This window comes from Coptis chinensis, chromosome 8 (assembly GCF_015680905.1).
Source record: "Coptis chinensis isolate HL-2020 chromosome 8, ASM1568090v1, whole genome shotgun sequence".
NCBI lineage: Eukaryota > Viridiplantae > Streptophyta > Magnoliopsida > Ranunculales > Ranunculaceae > Coptis > Coptis chinensis.
In genome coordinates, this window is record NC_141463.1 from 33,935,926 (window position 1) to 33,960,274 (window position 24,349).

A 24,349-nucleotide genomic window follows, 5' to 3' on the forward strand; every position below is an offset into this window, starting at 1 on the left:
AATTGTTCAGTAATAGAAAACTTAGAGATAAAAATTGTCATAGTATTACATCATATAAAAGAATAGAGGTTAACGACACACCACTAGCAGTGCCCAAATAACCCATGTTATAAGCCCAATCCAGTAGATAGTGATTACCGTAACCACTTTATGTTTTCCCTCTCTCTCATTCTTCTTTTTCACTTTTTGTGTAGGCCGGCTTTCTCGTCCTTTTCCCACATTATTTTTGTCACACTTAACCTTTGTGTATGTGATGTAGTACTATGACATTGTTTATCCAAGTCTATGGAACAACTCTTAACCTAAAATACAATGAAATATTTGAGAAGCTGGACATGATAGAGTTAGCTACCCAAGGAGGATGTTCGGTTGTAATGAACTTCTTTCATATTGAAAGTTTTTTTCAATTTGAGAAGACATTATTATAACCTGACAACCACCTAGATAGCCAACTCTATCATAATCTTCTTTTCTTATATGAGGTTTCTATATTTCCAATCATATTAGGCCATGCTTTGAATGTGAATTCAAATAATAGGGAAATGGCATAGTGAAACCCTCATACCTTTAGGTTAATTGTTTAGTTATAGAAAAGTTAGAGATAAAAATTTTCATAGTATTACATGACATAAACGGGTAGAAGTTAATGACATACCACTAGCAGTACCCAATTCCCCCATGTCATAGGCTCCATCCAGTAGATAGTGATTACCGTAACCACTTTCTATTTTCCCCTCTTTCATTCTTATTGTTCACTTTTTGTGTCGGCCGACTTTCTCGTCCTTTTCCCACATTATTTTTTGTATATGTGATGTATTACTATGACATTGTTTATCCTTGTCTATGGATCAACTCTAAACCTAAAATACAGGGAAATGTTTTAGAAGCTGGACAAGATAGAGTTAGCTTCCCCAGGAGGATGTCTGGTTGTAATGATCTCCTCTCAAATTGAATGTTTTTTTCAATTTGGGAATAGATAATTATAACATGATAGCCACCTGGATAGCCAACTCAATCATAACCTTCTTTTCTTATATGAGGTTCATATATTTCCATACCTATTAGGCCGTGCTTTGAATTTGAATTCCAATAATAGGGAAATGGCATAGTGAAACCCTTATACCTTTAGGTTAGTTGTTAACTAATAGAAAAGTTAGAGATAAAAAATGTCAAAGTATTACATCACATAAACGAGAAGAGCTTAATGAATAACCACTAGCATTACCCAAATCCCCCATGTCATAGGCTACATCCAGTGGATGAAGATTACCGTAACCAGTTTCTGTTTTCCTTTTCTCCCATTCTTCTTGTTCACTTTTGGTGTTGACCAACTTTCTCGTCTTTTTCCCACATTATTTGTGTAACACTTAGCCTTTGTGTATGTGATGTAGTAGTATGAAATTGTTTATCTATGTCTATGGAACAACTCTTAACCTAAAATACAAGGAAATATTTGAGAAGCTGGATATGATAGAGTTAGGTAACCTAGGAGGATGTCCGGTTATAATGATCTATCCTCTCAAATTGAAAGTTTTTTTCAATTTAAGAAGACATATTATTTTAACCTAACAACCACCGGTATAGGCAAGTTTATCATAACCCTATTTTCTTATATGAGGTTCCTATATTTTCATACCAATTAGGATGCGTGCTTTGAATGTGAGTTCAAATATTAGGGAAATGGCATAGTGAAACCCTCATATCTATAGGTTAATTGTTCCGTAATAGAAAACTTAGAGATAAAAATTGTCATAGTATTACATCACATAAACGAGTATAGGTTAATGACATAACACTAGCAGTACCCAAATCCCCCATGTTGTAAGCTCCATCCCGTAGATGATGATTACCGTAATCCGTTTCTGGTTTCCCTCTCTCTTATTCTTCTTGTTAACTTTTTGTGTAGGCCGACTTTCTTGTCCTTTTCCCAAATTATTTTTCTCACACTTAAACTTTGTGTATGTTATGTAAAACTATGACTTTGTTTATCCATGTCTATGGAACAAATCTTAACCTAAAATACATGGAAATATTTTGGAAGATGGACATGATAGAGTTAGCTACCCCAGGAGGATGTATGGTTATAATGATCTATCCTCTTAAATTGAAATTTTTTTTCAATTTGAGAAGGCAAATCATTATAACCTGACAGCCACCGGGATAACCAACTCTATCATAATCTTCTATTATTATATGAGGTTCATATATTTTCATACCTATTAGGCCGTGCTTAGAATGTGAGTTCAATTAATATTGAAATGGCATAGTGAAACCCTCATACCTTGAGGTTAATTGTTCAGTAATAGAAAACTTAGAGATATTAATTGTCATAATATTACATCACATAAACGAGTAGAAGATAATGACACACCACTAGCAGTACCCAAATCCCCCAAGTCATATAATCCATCTAGTTGATGTTGATTACCGTAACCAGTTTATGTTTTCCTTCTCTCTCATTCTTCTTGTTCACTTATTGTGAAGGCCGGCTTTCTCGCCTTTTTCCCACATTATTTTCATCACACTTAACCTTTGTGTATGTGATGTAGTACTATGCCATTATTTATCCATGTCTATGCAACAACTCTTAACCTAAAATACAAGGAAATATTTGAGAAGCTAGACATGATAAAGTTAGCTACCCCAAGAGGACGTCCGGTTGTAATGATCTCATCTCAAGTTGAAAGTTTTTTTCAATTTGAGAAGACATCATTATAACCTGACAGCCACCTGGATAGCCAACTTTATCATAACCTTCTTTTCCTATATGAGGTTCATATATTTCCATACCTATTAGGCCGTGCTTTGAATTTGAATTCAAATAATAGGGAAATGGCATAGTGAAACCCTTATACCTTTAGGTTAGTTGTTCAGTAATAGAATAGTTAGATATAAAAATTGTCATAGTATTACATCACATAAACGAGTAGAGGTTAATGACACAACACTAGCAATACCGAAATCCCCAATGTCATAGGTTCCATCTAGTAGATGATGATTACCGTAACCAGTTTCTGTTTTACCTCTCACTCATTCTTTTTGTTCACTTTTTGTGTACGATGGCTTTCTCTTCTTTTCCCACATTACTTTTGTCAAACATAGCCATTGTGTATATAATGTAGTACTATGACAATGTCTATCAATGTGTATGGAAAAACTCTTAACCTAAAATATAAGGAAATATTAGAGAAGTTGGACATGATAGAGTTAGCTACCCCTGGAGGATGTCCGGTTATAATTATCTATCCTCTCAAATTGATAGTTTTTTTAAATTTGAGAAGACAGATCATTATAAAGTGACAGCCATCGGGATAGCCAACTCTATCATAACCTTCTTTTCTTCTATGAGGTTCTTATATTTCCATACCTATTATGCCGTTCTTTGATTGTAAGTTAAAATAATAGGGAAATGGCATAGTGAAACCCTCTTACCTTTAGGTTAATTGTTCAGTAATTGAAAACTTAGCAATTAAAATTGTCATAGTATTACATCACATAAACGAGTAGAGGTTAATGACACACCACTAGCAGTACCCAAATCCCCCAAGTCGTCGGCTCCTTCCAGTAGATGGTGATTACAGCAACCATTTTATTTTTTCCTTCTCTCTCACTCTTCTTGTTAACTTTTTTTGTTGGCCAACATTTTCGTCCTTTTCCCACATTATTTTTGTCACACAAAACCTTTGTGTATGTTATGTAGTACAATGACATTGTTTATCAATGTCTATGCAACAAATCTTAACATAAAATATAGGGAAATATTTGAGAAGCTGGAAATGATAGAATTAGCTACCCCGGGAGGATGTCCGGTTGTAATGATCTCATCTCAAATTGAAAGTTTTTTTCAATTTGAGAAGACATCATTATAAAGTAACAACCACCAGGATAGCCAACTTTATCATAACTTTCTTTTCCTATATTAGGTTCCTATATTTCCATACCTATTATGCCGTGCTTTGAATGTGCATTCAAATAATAGTGAAATGGCATAGTGAAATCCTCATACCTTTAGGTTAATTGTTAACAAACAGAAAAGTTAGAGATAAAAAATGTCAAAGTATTACATCACATAAACGAGAAAAGCTTAATGAAACACAACTAGCATTAACCAAATCCCCAATGTCATACGCTCCATCCAATAGATGATAATTACCGTAACTAGTTTCCGTTTTCCTTCTTTCTCATTCATCTTGTTTACATTTTGTGTAGGACGGCTTTCTCATCCTTTTCCCACATTATTTTTGTAACACTTAGCCTTTGTGTATGTGATGTAGTACTATGACATTGTTTATCCATGTCTTTGGAACAACTCTTAACTTGAAATAGAAGGAAATATTTGAGAAACTGGACATGATAGAGTTAGCTAACCTAGAAGGAAGTCAGGTTATAATGATCTATCCTCTCAAATTGAAAGTTTTTTTCAATTTAGGAAGACATATTATTATAACCTAACAACCACCGGTATAGCAAACTCTATCATAACCCTATTTTCTTATATGAGGTTCTTATATTTTCATGCCTATTAGGTCGTGCTTTTAATGTGAGTTCAAATAATAGGGAAATGCCATAGTAAAACACTCATATCTTTAGGTTAACTGTAAACTAATAGAAAAGTTAGAGATAAAAAATGTCAAAGTATTACATCACATAAACGAAGAGCTTAATGAATAACCACTAGCATTACCCAAATCCCCCATGTCATAGGCTACATCCAAATGATGATGATTACCGTGGTTTACGTTTTCCTTTTCTCTCATTCTTCTTGTTCACTTTTTGTGTTGTCAGACTTTCGCTCTTTTTTCCCACATTATTTTGTGTAACACTTAGCCTTTGTGTATGTGATGTAGTACTATGAAATTGTTTATCTATGTCTATGGAACAACTCTTAACCTAAAATACAAGGAAATATTTGAGAAGTCCGATATGATAAAGTTAGGTAACCTAGGAGGATGTCGGTTATAATGATCTATCCTCTCAAATTGAAAGTATTTTTCAATTTAAGAAGACATATTATTATAACCTAAAGCCACCGGTATAGCCAAGTCTATCATAACCCTCTTTTCTTATATGAGGTTCCTATATTTTCATACCTATTAGGACGATGCTTTGAATGTGAGTTCAAATATTAGGAAATGGCATAGTGAAACCCTCATATCTATAGGTTAATTATTTCAGTAATAGAAAACTTAGAGATAAAATTGTCATAGTATTACATCACATAAACGAGTATAGGTTAATGAAATAACACTAGCAGTACCCAAATCCCCATGTCCTAAGCTCCATCCGTAGATGATGATTACCGTGAACCCGCTTTTCGGTTTTTCTCTCTTTATTCTTCTTGTTAACTTTTGTGTAGGCCGGCTTTCTTGTCTTTTTCCCAAATAATTTTTCTCACACTTAAACTTTGTGTATGTTATGTAAAACTATGACTTTGTTTATCCATGTCTATGGAACAAATCTTAACCTAAAATACATGGAAATATTTTGGAAGATGGACATGATAGAGTTAGCTACCAGGGAGGATGTATGGTTATAATGATATATCCTCTCAAATTGAATGTTTTTTCAATTTGAGCAGGCAAATCATTATAACCTGACAGCCAAATCAATCATAACCTTCTATTATTATATGAGGTTCATATAATTTCATACCTATTAGGCCGTGCTTTGAATGTGAGTTCAATTAATATTGAAATGGCATAGTGAAACCTTCATACCTTGAGGTTAATTGTTTAGTAATAGAAAACTTAGAGATATTAATTGTCTTAATATTACATCACATAAACGAGTAGAAGATAATGACACACCACTAGCAGTGCCCAAATCCCCCAAGTCATATAATCCATCTAGTTGATGTTGATTACCGTAACCAGTTTTTGTTTTCCTTCTCTCTCATTCTTCTTGTTCACTTATTGTGAAGGCCGGCTTTCTCGCCCTTTTCCCAAATTATTTTCATCACATAACCTTTGTGTATGTGATGTAGTACTATGACATTGTTTATCCATGTCTATGCAACAACTCTTAACCTAAAATACAAGGAAATATTTGAGAAGCTGGACATGATAGAGTTAGCTACCCCAGGAGGACATCCGGTTGTAATGATCTCATCTCAAGTTGAAAGTTTTTTTCAATTTGAGAAGACATCATTATAACCTTGACATGACCCACTGGATAGCCAACTCTATCATAACCTTCTTTTCCTATATGAGGTTCCTATATTTCCATACCTATTAGGCTGTGTTATGAATTTGAATTCAAATAATAAGGAAATGGCATAGTGAAACCCTTATACTTTTAGGTTAGTTGTTCAGTAATATAATAGTTAGATATAAAAATTGTCATAGTATTAGATCACATAAACGAGTAGAGGTTAATGACACAGCACTAGCTGTACCCAAATCCCCAATGTCATAGGTTCAATCTAGTAGACGATGATTACCATAACCAGTTTCTGTTTTCCCTCTCACTCATTCTTTTTGTTCACTTTTTGTGTACGATAGCTTTCTCATCTTTTTCCCACATTACTTTTAACAAACATAGCCATTGTGTATATGATGTAGTACTATGACAATGTTTATCAATGTGTATGGAAAAACTCTTAACCTTAAATACAAGGAAATATTAGAGAAGCTGGACATGATAGAGTTAGCTACCCCTCGAGGATGTCAGGTTATAATTATCTATCCTCTCAAATTGATAGCTTTTTTAAATTTGAGAAGACAGATCATTATAAAGTGACAGCCATCGGGATAGCCAACTCTATCATAACCTTCTTTTCTTATATGAGGTTCTTATATTTCCATACCTATTATGCCGTTCTTTGATTGTAAGTTAAAATAATAGGGAAATGGCATAGTGAAACCCTCTTACCTTTATGTTAATTGTTCAGTAATTGAAAACTTAGCAATAAAAATTGTCATAGTATTACATCACATAAACGAGTAGAGGTTAATGACACACCACTAGCAAGTACCCAAATCCCCATGTCATTCGGCTCCTTCCAATTACATGCCGATTACATCAACCATTTTATTTTTCCTTCTCTCTCACTCTTCTTGTTCTTTTTTTTTTGTGGCAAAGATTTTCGCCCTTTTCCCACATTATTTTTGTCACACAAAACCTTTGTGTATGTTATATAGTACAATGACATTGTTTATCAATGTCTATGCAACAAATCTTAACATAAAATACAAGGAAATATTTGAGAGGTGGAAATGATAGAGTTAGCTACCAGGAGGATGTCCGGTTGTAATGATCTCATCTCAAATTGAAAGTTTTTTCAATTTGAGAAGACGCCATTATAAACTAACAACCACCAGGATAGCCAACTCTATCATAACTTTCTTTTCCTATATTAGGTTCCTATATTTCCATACCTATTGATGTCAAAATATTGTCATTGTTAAAATGATAACCACCACGGGATAGGAACATTGTTAAATTAGTTTCAGTACAAAAGTTACATTAATTATTCAAATGGAAAAGCTAATGGTAAAAGAAAAGCGAGGGTGATCTTCTTCACTTCACTTAACCACGGAAAGAACAGATGGCAGAGACTCGCACCAAATATATTGTTAGCAATACTGTTGCATCAAGTAATAAAACTTCGAACTATAAGCGTATTGGGCTGATACACCCCCATTATTAGTAGTCATATATTAATTTTGTCTGCAGTTACACTACAACTAAACAAACACAACTAAACAATCTATTCACTTCCAAACAAGTCTCCAAACCTTCAACATCACCATTTCCAACACACAAAACCAACAAGGTACCACGACTTGCCTTTGGGGGACACAAACATACACCACCTGCACCACACCCCAACCAACACACACAAGCATCAAGATGGCTTTCTAGCATTGGTCTATTCTTGCTCTTTGCAATGTTGACTTGATCTGTTATAGCACAAGGTCCAACCACCAAGCTGCTACACCCCCATTGGCTTCACCACCGGCAAGTGAACTGCTCCGGTAACAACTATTGTACCCACACCATCATCTGCTCCTTCAATGGTTCTAGTCAGTTCTCTACATCACCCTATTTGCTCTGTTGAATCCCCACACCCCACATTCATAACAAAGGTGAAACTAATCAAACTAGTTTAGGAAAAACAAAGAGGATATAGAAGTATTCAAATGAAATTAGGACATGCCCATCATGAATATATCATTAAGTAGACATTAGTTACCAATTTAAAACCAAATATTATATGCCATTTTTCATCTACTACTTTTGACTCTTCGTAATTACTTCGATTAATCTATTTCTTTAAAGACAGAATCAATGTTTCACTTTTACACATTTAATTGAAACCCATCATCTTATTCGGAGAACTAAAACGTTATACTATTCTTCTTTTTCTATAAATATGTTTTCATCAATACCAAAGCAAAGTCTAGTTTCACAAGGAAAACTATTATACAGAAAATCAAATAGCACTTACTGGAATACATGTGAGCATTTCTACCATACAGAAAAGAAGCGGAATGATACTCGTTTCGAATTTATGGTTCTCATTCGATCTCTCAAGTGGGAAAGCCTTCTTCTCTAAGACTGCTTTCTCATTCCTCTCTCTTCTACCCCTAGTCTCAACCAGCCTTCAACATTAGCCTACTACAAATAATCAATTTATGTTCTCATAAGAAACACTCATTATCTCAAATTTTTGTGTTTTAGTATGTATCTTTGTATAATGTGGTGTTCCCCTAATATTCCAACCCATATCATGAGTCTATAATAATATGACATATGCATGACTTTATAATATTGCCTATGCACATGGAGCGAAGTGGCCATGATTGAGTGTGTGATTCTAGTTGTGGCATGATTAACCATTCTCACATGGGACAATTAGGCACATGTGCTTTACACCTGCTAAATCTTCAGGTGAAGCATCAAGAACTCCTCTCAATATTTTTTTTTTCAAATCTATTACCTTCCTAAAACCTCTCTTGAGCCCCCAACAATCTTAATAGAATTTGCCCGGCAAGTGAATTAGTCGATAAAAGTAATTGTAATTATGGAATATTGTAATTAATTGCATACCAGTGAATCTCTTGAAGTAGTTTTATCTCCGGGAGCTTAAAGCAGAAAAGCTTACATCTTATAGATATCACTCTATGTCGAGCTTTTTGTGTGTTTTGGGGGACAGTTTCTCATACTAAAATTACCATTAAGTACTTCCGCTTGAATTACCATCCATTACAATACTCTTACTTTAAAGGGGAAAGACCCGAGGAGGGGCAGCGTAGTTGCTTTCGCGCCTTCGCGTAAACTAGGTGCACGCCATTAGCTTTTGAATAGGTTCCGTTCTAAACTCTTTACCATCTCCTAGTCGTACTTTAAGTGTCTATCCGGATTATGTCATTTAAGCACCCCGAACGAAGAAAACGCCTGTCTTATCGTCTGATCGAGGAATAAAGCGAGGGAAGAAGGAAAGATATGATTAAAAGCGAGGAGGAAAGCAAAGCAAGACCGATCAACAAAAGAAAGCTTAAGGCCACAAGCAAAAGAGCATCGTGGTTTGGAAAGGCAAAGGGAGTTGTCCCGGGGGTTCGCACGCCCCCACAATACCGGATACCGTTACAAAAGTTCGGCCCGGATTTGCGGTTATTAATACTATTAGAACTCATCCATTTGAGTCACCATCTTGTGATGACCCTAGAAAGGCACTTCGGTGGTAACTAAGTCATAGAAGAAGCTAATCAACTCCCTCCTACTATGTGTGGAACTTCACATATATCGGCCTACAAACACTTACATATTTACCACCAACAATGTATGATGCCCCAATCATACTTATTAACTAAGTAATATTAGAAAGCGATTAGCGGGGCCGGGAGGGTACCACCCCTTCCATCCATCCGGATAAAAACGGATTGCGCGGATTAGAAGAAAAAGATACCATTTACCTATGTTATATCGCTGTGGAGCACAAAGGGCAACCTTTCTTTCTAATGGCGATTCTCAACAGCGATTCACGCAAAGAGCGGATATTCGAGAGAGGAGCGGTTATTCACCATCCATAGCGGTAATCCCAGATTCTATATGATAAAGCCCTTCTAAGAGAATAAGATCTTGTTTGTCGGATAATAGGTTGTTATTGATTATAAACAACCTATTTGTGGCCCGAAAGAAAAGAAGGAAACAACTGCGCCCGATGGAAGTAGATAAGTTTATGTGATTGGGGAGGAGGATCATATAGAATGAAAGCCGATGGTGATTCCGTTACTATTGGCTGACCCGAGCGGCATTAATTTATTCTTATGTTCCTCGGAAAAAGTGGTGAAAAGTACCTGCTCCATTTCAAGATACCAATACACATGCGGTACCATGGAAATATGATTCTCATATAGTACGCATGGAACATCGATGCTACTCGGGCCGGAAGTACGCAATGCGGTCATTCCGACAAGCTACTATCAATGAGCCATCCCTTAGTCCAATAGCTAACTTGGAGTAAAGCGGGGATCGCCGAGGCGAGGAAGATGCTACATTTCGAGGAAGTAGAAAGAAAGAGGAAAGGCGGGTTATTGGGTTACCTTAGGCAAAAAGAAAGACAAATGGGGCATTCCTCCCCTTTTTACCAGAGCGAGACAAGCGAGAGCACATTCTAGAAAGGAAATCCCAACGAAGGAAAGAGAGCACTTTTGCTTCCAAACAAACATAGATCATCCCAGTAGACTATGTAAAGCCCTTACGCAAAACCCAAACGCGCTACTTCGGTTCTTACCATACCTCATGGCTGTGGGATGAATGTGGGGCTTTCTTGCTATCGGTGGCAATGGATTATGAAGTATACCAGCCATAAAAATTGAATGCTACTTTTGCATCCAATCCTATTGTCACTCTTTTTCTTGAGGAAATCATCATGAGTAGTACCTCAAACAAAGTCGACTCTAGACAACAACATTGAGATCAATTATACACACTAATGTAAAGGGTGATGTCTTTCAAGTGAAGTAAGCGGAACTAGGTATATCAGTACATTATCAAATTGACTGCGGTCCGTATCAATATAAGAGGGACCAACGCGGACTAGAGAGATGAAGCACATACAAAAATCCTGTTCATAGATGTGAGCGGATCACCTAATTGACCTAATCTATTATTTAGAATTAGTCATCTACAGTTAGTAAAACAGAACACTGTCATCACTTTGAACAAAGACCAACTATTTAAAAATAGAGGGGAGAATTCACTTACGTTGGGGGTAACAATCTTCGACATGTTAGCTGTTAATATCGATGACATGGAAAGGGTCCCACGATCGATTTTGACGGTGGTCTATGTAATGTAGATCGGATGGATTAGTTTCCTCTCGTTTTGAGAGGTGTATTCCATAAAGCGTCAAAGTCGTTGATCGGATATTGGTTTGGCGCTTAGGCGGGAACTCTTGTCATCATTTTGGTAAGCTAATTTTCTGTGGATATAAAGAAAATAGTCTATGATGATGCTATGGGGAATGTGTATGTTAGGATGTAATACAATTTTACAATTATTAATGAAAAGGGGTAGGGGACCTCTCAAACAACCTCGCTTGCTTATAAAAAAAAAAAATAGTAAGCGTATGTCGTTTACCTTGATATGGTGCCAACATGGTTTTGAGAACTTCTATTCACTTGGATCCCTTTTAAAGCTATCAACGCACTACAAGTTAAAAATTTAAGCAATTAATGTCAATATAAGAAATAAAAAGTCTAAATATATAATACAAAAAGTATACCAATAAATGCATTATGGAAATAGTTACGTACGTGTTGATAATGATTTCCATGTCACCGGTGCATTTACCATGTAATGAATCCAACCAATAAACATCCATACTAGACAAGTCGATGACAATCACAATCCAATGGAAGCTAAAACCAAACAAGTTATTAACTAGCATTTAATATGTATTTGTAACCAAATATGAGTTCAACAAAACCAATATAATATATGTCCATACCTTGGGTTGTAAGGAATGAAAACAATTTCATTCATGTTTGCTTCCCTCAGTCTATCAAGAACAAGTTTAGTTTTTTCTTTTGAATCCACAAACGAAGACGGCCGGGTTGACAAACAAATATCCATCTCTAGAACAAACAAATTTCTCATACAAGCATCTGAAATGTGAAAACACAACTCATTTTATAAGATGAAACATTCAATAAAATAGTTAGTAACAACGTAAGTTTTATCACCTCATATATGCAACCATACAAAGGAGACTTCGACAGATTCAAGATTACAAACATCCTTCCGTCATTTGTCTCTATGTATGAAAACTCTATGTTATCTCGAATAATTCTTGTCCATATGGAAACTTAAGTCGACCACTTTGAATAATTGTACCAATCATGGCACCAAAGGAAGTGCATAGATCGCTTCCTTTGTTGTGGTGACTTAGTTTTTTAAGCCTTTACTTTTTACTCGGTTGCCCTATTTTATCGATTCAGAAACCGAAAAATAAAAGATAAGCATAAAAATTATAATGTCATGTCTAGCAAGGGTGGCGTAACATGGCCTATGTTATGCGTGAATTGGAAGTGGTGCGTAGGTATCTGGCGGTGGCTTGAAGTGTCTGCGGTGGGGCGTGTTATGGCCTATGTGTATGTGGGGCGGAAGTGCGGATGCACATCTACACAAGTGGAGGTGGAATGTTTACTTGTGTAAGGATCATGAGGTGGATTAGAAGGAAGAAATGTATAAATAGAGGGAGCTAGACAGAAAAAGGGAGAGGTCCGATCCTAAAAGTGGGATTCTTATAAATTTACAATCATCGATATTTTTACACGGTTGGCTTTCACCACTAATTCCCTGGGCCAAACAACGTGTGATCCAATAAGCGTCTTCCACAAATTTCAACTTATCACCAACCTGGAGTACGGGAAGAAGAGCTTGTTCTTTACCTTCCAAAATCTTCCCAACTGCTACATGTGAGTTGTATTGCCCTAAGGGGAACATTGTGCAACTTAGTTTCGGTCCAAGCTCCTCGTAGACTATACCCTTAGCAACAACATTGGATTTGAAATCCACACCAAAACTGCAACTCCGGCCCTAAGATGAATTGTAAAGTCATAATGGGTTAATTGCAAATACAACATAAAACAGGGATTCAAGCACTAGTATTCACCTTTCCAAGATCCCATGTATGATTTAAATGATTGGTGCCCTAACTTGTTACTTCAACATTTTCCTTTTTAGAAGTTTTTGGTGGTATAGGAGAATTAGCCTCTTTGGTCTTCAACAAATTTTAGGTGAGAATATTTAGAACTAAAAAAAAAAAAAAAACTAGACACACACAAAAAATATTTTAAAGTACTTCAAAATAAATTAAAACTTAATGAAATTACCTCAATGCCTTTCAATACTAAGTGCTTTGGCCAAGCAACTTGTGATCCAAGAGCATCTTTCAAAATTACCAGCTCATCTCGGCTGGTATGGGAAGAGCAACATGATATTTACCTTCCAAAATCTTATCAATCGATATGGCGTGCATTGTTTGGCCCTAAGGGAACATTGTGCAACTTAGTCTCCGGTCCAAGCTCCACGTAAACCTTACCCTTAGCAACAATATTGGACTTGGAACCCACAGCCAAAGCTGCAACTCAGTCCTAATTGTATCTGAGTTTTTAGTAATTAACAATATGAAAATAACGAAGTGGATTAGAAGAGGCGGTGCTAATCAGATTGAGAACCTATCTATTATATTAAGTAAAATGTGATCTTGCAAGGATTGTGACAACGATACCTTTCAAGAGGAAGCATAGGATTTGGAAGTGGGGAATGACTTGTTCCTTAGCATGTACCTTCCTAAAATCGGGGTTGAGTTTTTTCCGATTGCACGACTCTTCTCTTCCTTGTTCTTGGCTATATATGTTAGAGAATATTTACAAAATAAAAACGAAATAGGAAACAAAAAACACCCAATTCTAAAGTAGTGTAAACAATATTTAAAAGCTTACTTTACGCTTGCTATGTGCACCACCTAAAGGGGGGATATGGTCTCTATTGTCACTTTTGTGGCTATTCGAAGCAATTTTTTCCGGCAGAGGAGGGTGAGACGATCATTAAATTTTGCTTCTAACTCCTTGTATTTATTCTTCAATTCTTTTCTTTTTTTCCGTTCTTCCTTTCCCTTTTCTTCTGCCTTTTTTCTTTTTTGTTCTTCCTTTTTTCTTTTTTCCTCTTCCTCGCGAGCTTTCGACTCCAATGCACGCACATGTTTCTTAGATCCACGCTTTATTAGGCGAAAGTACTGTGTGGGGGTGACTCCATCTCCTACGCCTCTAACACGACCACCGTGTTCCGGAGTACCCAATGCCGAAGTCGAGACGTCTTTAGTACCCTCAACCTCTAAAGTTCCTTCCTTGACCTGCGTTTGATAATCATCCTACAAGATAATGAGTGTGGATGTAGACTTATCAGTCACCCAAAACCACAAAAGCAGAAAACAGTGCAAGATTTGAATTAATAAGAGGGTTGGTCACAACCATAATCTACACCTTGTTTATTGTTTCTAAGCAAGTATCTCGAGCAACCCATCAAAAGTTTCTCAAAAGTGTTGTCACCCTCTCAGTTGAACTTTGATTCATACAGTGGACTTAATAATCACACAAATGTTTCTCAAAATAAAAAGGAGTTTTATGACACCCCTCTTTGAAGTGATTTTGAACCCCCCCCACCCCTGTATATCCATTCTAGTTATTGCGCGTGCATGGGGGCAGCATGAAAAGGAGTGCAAGTGGGTAACTTATATTCTTAAAATTTTCCATGTACCATTCAAGAACGCCCCTTAGTATGATAAGCTAAGCAACATGATCAAATATAGAAAGTAAAACAAGAGAAGCAAATCATCACCTTGGTCAATGTGGCACCTTTTTCTCGCCTCTATATTGTAACCTTATTATTACTATTAATATAACATTCACACTATACTAGGAAGTATACTAGACTGAACGCGTACTATTCTCTCTGCAACTTCCTTGGTAGCATCATTTGCATAGTTACCATCTTTGCCTTGGAGGGAAAGTTGCCACCCATAAGACTGTCCTTTCCAATAAATGATGCGCCCTCCTCTTGTCTCTGTTTTGAAGTATATAGCACATCAAATAATAACAAATTAGAGGAATGCAATATTACATAAATAAAAACAAATTAAAGGAATGCTATATTACATATCAAATAACAAATTAGAGGAATGCTATATACATTTACTTACCTTTTTCTCCACAGCGATTAGCAATACTCAAATCCTGCTGTTTGGGTGGTTAAACTTCTTTTGCTTTCGCCGCGTTGATTGCACTTCGCTAAGATTCTTACAAATTAAAAAAAAAAAATAAATACGTGTTATGTACTAGAGCTGTTTAAACCATTTCTTGAAACAATACTTTAGCTGGAAGTAGTTTTGAATGAGAAAAACATTCCTATCATCTTAAAGTGATTAACTCAAGAAGATAACTCTCGCGTCTATAGGAACAATTACTGATATGGGATTGTAAAATGGCATGGGTTATACACTCGAGAAAACCTCAATATCCAGTAGACATCCGAGAAAACCTCAAGGTAATAGCATAGTGAGATCACGTGAATGCGGTATATAGCAAATAAAGAGAACAAGCATAACACCCTAGCGTGAATGCGGACGATAGCTTTCTTGTTCTCTCTCGTCCCCTAGTAGCTAGTTTTGAGTTCCCTTCCTCTAGTAGTAGCTAGGCTGCTTCTAGTAGCTAGATTGTTTTGGTTTGGAGTGGGGTGGGGACGATGTGATACTCAAGTATTCCCAGATCTTGGTACTCTTTCCCGATCGAAATTTCTTGGGTCAGCTGGGTCAAGCTTGGCACCGATCTTCTCGTCCTTGATAGTGTTCCTCATGTTGTAAGCATAGTTCTCCAAAGCATTTTTCGACTCAACCTTCTTCTTGTGTTCCTCATCCTCAGATTTGTATTTCTCGCCTCTGGACCATCTTCTCGATTTCATCCTTGGACAACCTACCCTTGTCATTGGTGATGGTAATCTTATTCTTACGCCTGTGGTCTTGTCCTCGCCAGAGACATTCAAGATACCATTGGCATCAATGTCAAAGCAAACAAGATGTCTGGGGACACCACGGGGGGGCGGGGGATTCCCCGAAGCTCAAATTTACCCGGCATGTTGTTGTCCCCTGGTTCGGTTCTCTCACCCTCGAATACACGGATCAAACACACCGGCTGGTTGTCGAGTATGTAGAAGAACACTTCCTTCTTGGTGGGGATGGTTGTGTTCCTTGGGATCAAGGTAGTCATGACACCTCCGGCAGTTTCCAACCCAAGGGAAAGTGGAGTGACATCGAAGTAGCAAAAGGTCTTGGACCTTCGTTACCCTCACCACTAAGAATAGCGGCTTGAACGGCGGCACCATAAGCAATGACCTTTATCGGGATTGATGCTCTTGCGAGCTCCTTTCCATTAAAGAAATCCGTAGAAGGCTGGCTGAACCTTGGGAATTCTAGTGGAACCACCAACAAACAAAGCATCATGGACAAGTACTCTTGTCCATCTTAGCATCTCTCAAGCACTTCTCAACAGGGCTCCACACTTTTCGAACAAATCCATGTTGAGTTCCTCAAATCTGGCTCGGGTAATGGTGGTATAAAAGTCGATACCCTCAAACAAGGTCAATTTCAATTGTGGTTTGAGCAGTGGATGAAAGAGTCCTCTTTGCCCTCTCACATGATGTCCTCAACCTCCTAAGAGCTCTAGGATTTCCACGATGTCTTTCTTGTGCTTTCTCTTGAACTCTTGCACAAAGTGATTCACCATTACGTTGTCAAAATCCTCCCCTCCAAGATGGGTGTCACCAGCAGTTGCCTTAACCTCAAAAAAATACCCTCTTCAATAGTAAGAAGAGAGACATCAAAAGTACCACCACCGAGATCAAAGATAAGCACATTCTTCTCACCAACACTTGTAGCCTTCTTATCAAGACCATAAGCAATAGTGACAGTTGGCTAAGGTAGGAGCATCTCTATAACCGAATGAAGCTACCTGGACAAATGGCAGACCTACATGGTTGGTTGCAGAAGTAGGAAGCACCTTTTGATAGGCTTTTTAGATTTGATTAATTGTATCCTACCCCCAAGTTTGTTGACAATGAGTTGGGGAGTCGAAGGCAGTTAGACTTCGAGATGCCGAGCTCCCCGAGCCATGTTAAGCCAGAAGACTTTGTAATTATTCGATCGTGTGTGCTTAGAAGTAAGGCCTAAGCTTTGGCGAGAACACTAATGAAAGGGTAGACAAGTCGATCTAGGAGTACCTCGTCTCTGCGTCGGCAGGAGTTCGGTGACAAGTACACGATGTTGTGAATACAAACTCCTACGAATTCTAATCATCTAGACATAGATTTAGTTATTATAAATTTAGGCGAATATCATTTTGTCACATTCTCGCGACACAATTTCAGTCGCGCAGCCCTTGAACTTCGGTAAGCATGATTAAACAATGGCAGACTTGACCGTGAATACAAAGGGCGGCGAGCAGAGAAACTCGACAAAAGGAATACAAAGGCGGCGTGGCGGCAATGAAGCGAACCGAAACCAAATGACAAATCTAAAGTAGAAGCATAGAGATAAAGCGAGACTTTTATGTTGCGATATGGAGATATGAGGTTTAAACACTTAGTCATGCCAACCGATAACTTCGGAAGGGAGACTACAACAAATGACTAAGGATGACATGCAACCAAGAATAGATGATGCAAGGGAATCCACCTAGAATCTTACAAGATAAATTCTCGCAAGCTCTCTTGTATAATCAACCCCTTGGAATCTAAAAAAAAAGGAAACCACAAATCAACAAAATCCACTCAAACTAAAGTTGGCCTTACGCCACAAGTCCAACCTCCCCGAGCCGCGACCTCTTTGCTTGGAATCACCGATTACATGGATACTAGCTTCTTTAGGACTTTCAAGAAACTAAGGCGGTAAAACAATAGCTTGCATGCATGTACAAACAAAAGCAAAATAAAATTAAGAGAAATACGCACCAGAAATTGGTGTAAGTCTACTTTTTACAAAAGTATCCCAATCTTCTTGATTGATTACTTTTCTATACAACTTTGGTATTTTCTTGAGTCTCTTGGTTTATTCTTAAAAGGTAAGATGTACCGTCTAGTAAGGCGAGACTTGAATGCTTTCCACAACCTGCCCATCGTGACTTTGCGAATAGATCTTTTCGTTTTGTGTCCAACTTAAATTTTTCCTATTTGTAGGTAGCATATTAGTTAATCATGTAAACAAAATGAAATTAGCTTATAAAGCATTAGATTAATGTACCTTCAAAGAGATCCACAAATTTTTCTTCAATGTTGGTGATACATCTTTCCAATTAGTTATTGTAATCCTTACTCTTGCCCTCACCAAGTAGCCTCCATAACTACCGATGTCAGTTCCACCTTGACCAATTGGTTGCCCAGATTCATTATAAACAACTCCTTGATATTCACCCTTTTTCAATTTTTTTTATTTTTACACACTTTGCCGCTCTTGACTTTTCTTTTTTTTGCTTGAACCTTTTGCTACTTTGCCCTCGTCAACTTCCATATCTTTTGAGCCCAACCGCTTCTCACGAGTCTGAATGGTCTTCAAAGCCATCTTCGAAGTTTGAATGCCCTTGTGAACCATCTTTGGAGTTCGAATGATCTTTTCGAGCCATCTTCGAGTCTGAATTCTCTTGAATTTGAATACTCTTGTGATTCTCAAATGCTCTTACGGATCCATGAGTGTACTGTAAAGACCATTTTTGTTTTGCAAGGTTTGTATATATATATATATATATATATATATATATATATATATATATATATATATATATATAGCTTCCATATATAAAGCTTCCACCAAGTAGGTCTTTAATTGTTTAGAAATGTAAACATGCAAATGTAAAATAAAAGACTAGTCATCTCCGGTTTAGTGTAAGTTTAACACAAAACTTGAAACATTCTTAAAACCTGATAAAAACAACAAAAAAAATAAGAAAAAGAAAAGAAAAGTCCCATAATGACTAGTAAGAAGTCTTATTTAACTTAAAGAAAAAACTCATTCGGGCTCGACCCAAATCCCTTCACAATTTTCACGAGCATAAGGCAATGGCAATTCATTAGCTAAATCAAAGGAGTCAATAGTTGGGGCGCTTAATGCGTAATGGAATCATCATCGAAACCCGGCATCATCGTTCTTATTGCGATAGTCTCTTTCGGGGAGTTGCAAGGACAACTGACCATCCCATATTTAGTTGGTCACTCACATAAAAACTTGCTTGGCTTGGGACGCTAAAATAAAAGGGTCGAACTTGTGGCCAACTTTACCAAGTTGCCGCGGATGTGAAACCCAATTCATCAACCTTAATGCCTCTCTTGCTATCAACCCAATCACACTTGAAAATAGGAATCTCGAAGGTCAAGTAATCCAACACCCATACTTGTAAGGCACACACCATAAAAGCACATATCGAAATTACAGGATTCTTGTCCTTGGCACTAGAAATCTGCATTCTTTGAGGCCACTACACCGACTGTTTTGTTTTGGTTGACTAGTTTAGCTTCTCGGTCCTTTGTGTGATAGCGAAAACCCTTAACTTCATATCCGAATATTTTAGCACATCTAGACTAGGTCCCATGGCCAAAAACTGCAACGTTTGGAGACTTTGTTATTTGGTATGTCTTGCTCTTCCTCAACCTGGTTCTCAAACAATATTAAGAACAGTGTTTTAATTTTTAAGTAACAATAGAGTGTTAACAAAACATACCTTTTGGCGAAGCCAATTAATAAAGGTGCGATTATGCTCGGCTTTTATCCATTTTACACCCTTTGCGATGATTTTGAAGCCTTAGGTAGTCCATATGCTCCCTTTTATGTTAATAATTAAAAGAATACAAGTATTAACTACAGCTCCCTTATAGAAGCGTTGGAGATAAACATCTAGTTAAATTGAACTATTGTGCGTTTATCTACTTACTTGATATAAGGCTGAACTTCTTTCATGTTTTCCAACACATAAAGATGTGCTTGTTGCCGGGACTTCTCATCAACTTCAACAACATGCTTAACCCCCCAATCGGTCTTCCACTGCAAATTGTATCTCCATCTTCCAAATCATTGTCTGTCATGTTTCTTGTGGAAGGAACTCCAATTGCATCTACTTCACTCAAGAATTCAGCACAAAACTCAACAGACTTCTTTACGCAATATAATTCTCCGCCATACATCCTTCCGGGCCGGTTTCGATTCCTAACATATCCCTTTAACACCATCATGTACCTAGAAAGTTTTTAAAGCTTTAAACCTTTGATACGTGCATTGTGAGACATTTAATAAATAAATTAAAAAATCATTCACTTACCTCTCAAAGGGATACATCCATCGAAAAAAAACTGGACCACATAGCTCGACCTCCCTTACAAGATGAACTGTCAAATGCACCATGATGTCGAAGAATGATGGTGGGAAAAACTTTTCTAACAAACACAAAGTTACCACCAAATCTTTCTGAATATTATCCAATTTCGACACATCCACTATTTTTGTGCAAAGAGCATTAAAGAAGAAGCATAACCGAATAATGGTATACCTCACATGCTTTGGCAACACCGATCGTGTATCGCCGGGGGGAAGAAGTTGTTGCATTAGTCGGTGGCAATCATGAGATTTAAGACCATATAATTTCAAATCTTTCATTGAAACACAAGATTTGAAATTAGAACAATATCCATCTGGGACCTTCAGTTCAAACAGTGTGTTGCAAACTTCCTCTTTCTCTTCTCTAGATAATGTATAACATCTTTGGCGGTAGGTAGAATCTTGTCCCTCTCTTCTCGGTGCTAGTTCTTCCCTTAAGTGCATCTCTACAAGGTCAAGTCGGCTTTGAAGTGAATCCTTTGTTTTCAATGGAATATTAAGCAAAGTCCCAATGATGCTATCACACACATTTTTCTCAATATGCATGACATCAAGTTATGTCTCAAAAGCAAATGTCTCCGATGAAGGCAACTCAAAAAATATAGATCTCTTTTTCCGGTGACCTTCCTCATGATTTTTTGTGTACACCATCAGTTTTCCTCCGCTTTGGTGTTTTACATCCTTAGAACTTATTTGCTCCTTTCCCCTTTTTCTTTTCTTTGAACCTTTGGACCTAATTCGCCTTCTCCTTCTTTTGATTTTTTTGACTTTCTAGCACTTTCGGTGGCTTTCCCCATGAGTTTTGAAATGCTCAACTTTTGTGAAGATTTGCACCCCATTCAATGATTACGGACTTGATCGCAGCTCTTGCTTACCATTAAATGGTCTTTTCTCCTTCGCACGGATGGTTTTTTGGAAGCCATCTCCGCGGTGCCCTGGTATACATTCTTCTTGCCGTGTTTCAATCTAATAGAATCTGTATTTTCCCCGCGATCTTTGGACAAACAAGATACCCCCGACAGCGATACAACCAACTAAGTTTCCAAAGGCGAAAATCACGATTGTCCACAATAGCACAGACCCTAAGTATAAAGGATTCTTGCTTATAGGCATCATATACCTCAACACCGGGCTGCCATAACAACCGAAGATCTTCAATCAAAGGTGCAAGATAAACATCAATGTTGTTACCAGGGTTGGTGCGGACTGATATCAACAATGTTAACATTAAGAACTTTCTCTTCATGCACGACCATGGTGGCAGGTTGTAAGTCGCCAATATAACGAGGCCAACAACTATGTCTGGCTGCTAAAGAAGCTGTGTGGATTAAAGCCATCGGTTGAAAGTGCAAACCGAAGACTTCTCGAATCACCGCAAACTCGGCCAAGATTGATCGACGTGTCTCCATGCTTGGGAATCAATTTGGGTGACTCATTTGACCATCAACTACCTCTCTTTCATTCGCATGCCATACCAAATTCTTAGCCGTTTCAACAGATTGAAACATTTTTTAAGTCTAGGGATTATTGGGAAATACCATAGTACTTTTCTTTGGAACACTATAATTTTTTGGTCGATTATTCTTTTTCACCTTATACCTTGACGCTCCACATGTAGGACAAGTAGTTCTATCCTTGTTTATTAAACCTCTATAGAGAATACAATCATTGGGACATCGTGAATCTTCTCATGCTTTATTCCAAAAGCGGACAAAGTTTCCTTCGCCTCTCTCATGGTCAAAGGCAGCTCATTGCAATCTGGGAGCATATCCTTAAACGAGCCAACACCATAGAAGCTTTTATCAGACCACCCACTCATTGCCTTCACATTGAAAAGCTTAACCAGAGATGATAACTTGGTGTATTTTTTACACCCGTCGTACAAAGGTAAATCAGCTTCTTCAATCAGTTCACAAAGTTTTTCAGGGTTCCCCATGAAAGTCTCCTGAGTGGCCTCAAACATTTTTGCGATGTTTGCGGCCTCATCTAGTCCACCCTCATCAAAACCTTCCTCTGACTCCCTACTCGATGCTGACTCCTTTGGAGCATCTTCCCCATGCCACACCCATGTGCAATACGTTTGTTCAATCCTTTTCGTTCTCAGATGACGTCCCACCTCCACTATATCAAATTCGTACATATTCCCACATTCAATGCATGGACAGGGTATACAATTCTTACGTTTTGCATTATCAAAAGCAAATGTAAGAAACTGATTAACGCCTTCTACATATTCAGTAGAAAATATATCTCTCGACATCCATGACTTGTCCATCTCAGGCTACCAAAACAAAATACGATAAGTCCTTATCATCGACAAACAAGCAAATACGAAAATAGAGTTAACTGAAAAATATAGTCTAGTTTAAAATTAAAAAACAAAAAATCATGTTAGATAACCATTTGTGAAACCTTTTTTATAGCTCCTAAAGTAAACCTTCGTTTCATAAACGCCCGTTTATAGCCCCTAAAGTAAACCTTCGTTTATAGCCCCTAAAGTAAACCTTCGTTTCATAAACCAAAAAATAAAACACTAACGACCACCTCAAATCGGGAATAAAGCACAAATTGTAAAAAAAATCCAAATCAAATGAAAACCCATACCTTACTTTTACATTACTTTTACATTTTTAGAAGACATCATATACTCATTTTTTTTTTTCATATACTCATTGATCGATCCGGGTAGGGAGCGGGGAAAAGCAATGGTAGTTTGAGACTTATTCCCTTTCTTGTAGTTGGAAAGATCGTGCCATGCAGTAGTCATTCTTATACATAGCTAGGTACAAAATCGATATTCTTATTTATGCAAAAACTGTTATACAAAATTGTTCCTATTGAAAAATATAGGACCGTGCCTAGTATTTTTGTGAAAGATTATCTGTATATAGTAGTTAAAATGAACAAGAAAGCACCCATTTGGAAAGGGTTGTGAACTATGTAAAACTCAGCAACTTCACAAAAGCATGGGACAAAACAGAATAATTTTGTACCTTCGTTTGTACCTTAAGCTTAATTATAAATGAAAATTGAAGTTCTCTTATTTCCCCATCCATTGATCCATGTAGACATGTAGTGATTGTCTCGGAATGAGAGTAGTATGAGACAGCAAATCAATTTCGTATAATTATGTATCTTAGTTAAAAGTAAACAAACTTAGACGTTATATCAATTTTTCCAGTTAATTTTTCGATCTACAGAGTTAACTTAAACATAAAGCTTAAATATTAGGTTATTGCAATTTCTGTTCATTATGTATTTATGCTGTGTAAAATTTCAAAGTGAAGTAATTCTATTTTATTTCTTAAAAAAACAAGATTCAACAAACAAGGATCATGCAAATTTGGACTTGTCAAAAAAAACAAAATTATACCCCAATTCAGGATCCAAACAGGCATGGAGGTGATATCTTCACCGGCGTCTGAATATATTTTTTCCATTGATTTCATGTTTTCATTCACAAATTTTACAGAGAATTCCTACATAAGTAGACCTTACGTAAAAGACCTTACTTCTCCCTCCAAACCCAGTACGTTCAGACAGGAACTTCTGTACAAGTTCTTCAAGGATTCCCAATAAAAACTAAATCCTACTCTATTGTATGCACTTCCTACCACATCTCTATGCTTTCAACCTTTGAGCTTACAAGATCTGAGAGAATTCCTACATAAGTAAAAGACCTTACTTCTCCCTCCAAACCCAGTAAGTTCTTCAAGGATTCCCAATAAAAAATAAAACACTAACGACCACCTCAAATCAGGAATAAAGCACAAATTGTAAAAAAAAATCCAAATCAAATGAAAACCCATACCTTACTTGATTTAACTGGATATTGTTGTTCGAGAGAGCTGTGAACACGTAGAAATCCTAATCACAATCAATTGAAATTCCCCTGTTCCAAAAAAAATATTGGTATACAACTCAAAA

At 37.0% G+C, this 24,349-nt stretch overlaps 1 long non-coding RNA gene across 1 annotated transcript; it reads right to left on the reverse strand.

Moving 5' to 3' along the window:
- Positions 1-11,608: 11,608 nt before the first annotated feature.
- LOC147481216 (uncharacterized) lies at positions 11,609-12,046 on the reverse strand. The gene is made up of 3 exons (XR_015205201.1): positions 11,957-12,046; positions 11,763-11,867; positions 11,609-11,655 (listed from the first exon to the last, which is right to left on the reverse strand). It is a non-coding gene; the product is annotated as an uncharacterized LOC147481216 (long non-coding RNA).
- Between the last annotated feature and the right edge of the window lie 12,303 nt (positions 12,047-24,349).